The sequence below is a fragment of the Theobroma umbraticum genome, unplaced genomic scaffold, assembly GCF_002168275.2.
Source record: "Theobroma umbraticum cultivar Fairchild unplaced genomic scaffold, ASM216827v3 scaffold_20.0, whole genome shotgun sequence".
Classification (NCBI taxonomy): domain Eukaryota; kingdom Viridiplantae; phylum Streptophyta; class Magnoliopsida; order Malvales; family Malvaceae; genus Theobroma; species Theobroma umbraticum.
In genome coordinates, this window is record NW_018397266.1 from 5,745,090 (window position 1) to 5,748,659 (window position 3,570).

General features: G+C 22.2%; 1 non-coding gene across 1 annotated transcript; it reads right to left on the bottom strand.

Moving 5' to 3' along the window:
* Positions 1-2,976: 2,976 nt before the first annotated feature.
* LOC149526761 (small nucleolar RNA snoR8a) lies at positions 2,977-3,070 on the bottom strand. Its single transcript, XR_016351726.1, has one exon. It is a non-coding gene; the product is annotated as a small nucleolar RNA snoR8a (small nucleolar RNA).
* Positions 3,071-3,570: the final 500 nt, after the last annotated feature.

Consider the following 3,570-nt stretch of genomic DNA (forward strand, 5'->3'; position numbering starts at 1 on the left):
TTTAATAATGCAACCCCTACTATGTAGGATCATAACACATTGTCATTTTCATGATTTTGATATATATATATTTTTTCATGTTGCCTATATTATTATTTTTAATTTATAATAAGATTTGTTCAATTTTTTTTATTATACATGTTTAGGTTTCTTTCTAAGCTTCTACGACAAATCATCCCACTACAACGTTTTTTATCTTTGGTTGTAAAAAAATTACAGATAGAGGTGAAAAATCTATTGCTTTAAGTTAAGGGTGCACTCTAAAAAGTGTAACCATAACCAATGTGTTAGCTTTATTAGGTTTATAACGATTATACTTTTAAAATGATAAAAATTATCAAAATTGCTTGAATAATCTTTAAACTTATTTAAATAATTTTTGAAGTGGTTTAAATGAGTTTTTGAACTTAATTTATTAATGTTAAAAAATTCTATATATTTGCTTTTTAAGTACGAAGTATTTCCATGTGAAAAAATTATCAAAATTGTTTGAATGATCTTTGAACTTGTTTTAATAATTTTTGAAATGGTTTGAATGAGTTTTTGAACTTAATTTATTAATGTTAAAAACTCTTATATATTTGCTTTTGAAGTGCCTAAGTGTTTCCATGTGAAAAGTTTCAAAATTGCTTGAATGAGTTTGATATTGTTTAAATGAGTTTTGAACTTATTTGAATAGTTTTTGAACTTGTTTGAATTGTTTTTGAACTTGTTTAAATAAGTTTTAAACCTCCCTTGCATTTACTTTTGAAATGTCTGAGTATTTGGCATCAAATTAAGTTAAAAAAGAAGCATTTTCAATGTTTTAAGCTATAAGCATCAGTACCTTAGCTTGGGTATCAGTAAATTTTACACAAAATGCTTCTGAATGCTAAGTATAGATACCTACCTCAAATTCATCATTCAATACTCTTATTTATTTATATTTAAACTTAAAAATAAAACATAAAACTATAAAGAATAAAATATAAATAATTAAATATGAAATACAAGATTTCACATAATAGTTAAATAATATAAATAGAAAGAAAAAGGTAAAAGAAAACTTTACCTCATCTTAATTTTACACAATGATGGTGAGTGATTTCTGTCTTTCTTTTTCCAAACTCATAAGATCATAAATCTCTTTTTAAGAATAAGGTGTGTTTCTATGGTGAGTTACTAGAAAAGAAATAAAATACAAAAAAAAAAAAAGAAGAGAAAAAGAAAAAGAAAAAGAAAAAGAGAAAGAGGTGTAGAGAAACTTAAATTAAGGTAAAATTATACAAGTTTGTGAGGTTGTTTTATTTTTTTATTTTTATTAATTATTAAATAAAAAATTTATTTTGAGTGGACCATTAATAATATATAATAAATAAAAATTTCTAAAAAATTTGAAGGAGCCATTAATAAAATATATATAAGAAATAAATATTTTTAAAAATTTTAATGGACCCCCCATTGTCGACTTACCCTCCGCCCCTGGGGATAGTAATGGGTACCCCATAACAAGGTACCCACGAGTACCCAACCCGATTATATAAAGTTAGGGTACCTTATATTTGTGTTTAAGGTGAGTTCAGATAGCAATTTTACTACTCGTGTCAGGTTCGGGTAGCAGCCCTTAGGTACCCAATATCCGAACCCGATTATATATTATATAGTATATAATATATAATTAAATATGTAAAATTTTGTTAACGTTAGGAATCAAACTTTTTATTTATAATATATTATTGTTATTTAAATTATTAATGATATGTCATTAATATATTTACATAATAAAACTTTTAAATTATTACTCAAGTTTAAATAATATCATATTACAAGGAATATGATTACTATTTTTTATATATATGGTCAAAAACCCCTCTAGTTTCTATACTTTTCAATTTTGTTCAATTTAGTCCCTATATTTAAAATTAAAGTAATTTAGTCTCTTAATTTTGAGAATTATGTTAATTTAGTCCCTCCCTCCTAACAGCATCCAATTTTACCATTAAAGGATGATGTCAGCATTATCATATCACATTTTGATGATGTGGCTTTGAGATAATGATGCGGCATGCCACGTGTTACCAAGTGATAACGTGGCAATACGACTTGGCACTATATGATGATATGATAATGCTGACATGTTAGTGCTATGCGACAAATTAAAAAAAAAAATTTTAAAAATTATGTCACATCATAAGGACTAAATTGAATAAAAATATATAGTACGTGGATTAAATTGAACAAATCTGAAATGTTGAGGGATAAATTAAAAAAAAATTTGAAAAGTACAAATCTTTAAGTAGATTATTGATATGCTTATTAATAAGTCAAATATTTAAGTGTAAAAGATTTATAGTGTTAAAAAATATATATATTTTCTTACTTGATTATTTGATTCTAAAATATGTAAATTAATTTATCTTTCTTACAAAAATTAAGTTTGAATTCTCCTTCTATAAAAAAAAATTAAAAAATTTTTATACCTAAAGTCAAATTTAGATGAATAACTTGCATTACGTTAAAATAAAATAATATAAAATGACTAAATATGTTGATTTAGTTACAACTTTCACAATTTTCGAAAACACATTCTTTTGAAATTATTTAACTCTTACCCAATTTATCTTTTATTTAAATTTACTCAAATTAGCAAAATATGTTGATTTAATTGCAACTTTTACAATTTACAAATACTCATTCTTATGCAATTATTTAACTCTCATCTAATTTACCTTTTATTTAAATTTACTCAAAATTTCTAATAAAATGATTTTATTGAAATTCAATATCACAATCAAATTATGCTAAATTTAAATTTAAATTATAATTTGGATCTACAAAATTTTTTTAATAAAATAAAATGGTACAAATATTTACAGTTATATTTAACTTTATCAACCATAAATGCAGTGTTTAATATAAGAAATTTCAATTTAAAAAATATAACTTGAAATATTAAACAAAATAAAAACATAAAAAATAAATAAAAAATTAAAAAGTAGAGCTCAAATTCTATGGTTGTAATAAGAGATTTGTTATGTCCAACTTAAGCAAGTCAAAATGAAGAATTATTTTTATAATTATCGCTAACTCTATATCTCCGTTCTTCATTTTTTTTAAACGAAAAAACTAAATCAACATATTTTGCTAATTTGACTTTAGCTCAAATTAAAAACTAAATCAAATAAATTTTAATTTTTATACTATTATAAATAAAAGAAAAAAATTATTTAGTCATTTTATATTATTTTATGTTAATGTAATATAAGTTTTTCATCTAAATTTGACTTCAAGTATGAAATTTTTTTCAAAATTTTTTTATAGAAGGAGTATTTAAACTTAATTTTTGTAAAAAATATACATTAATTTACATATTCTAGAATCAAATAATCATGTAAGAAAATATTTAGCTTATTAATAAGCATATCAATAATCTACCTAAAAATTTATATTTTTCAAATATTTTTTTCAATTTAGTCCCTCAACATCTCAATTTTGTTCAATTTAATCTTTATACTATATATTTTTGTTTAATTGAGTCCTTATGACATGATAGAAATTTTAAAAAAAATTTTTTTTTGACTTGTCGCATGG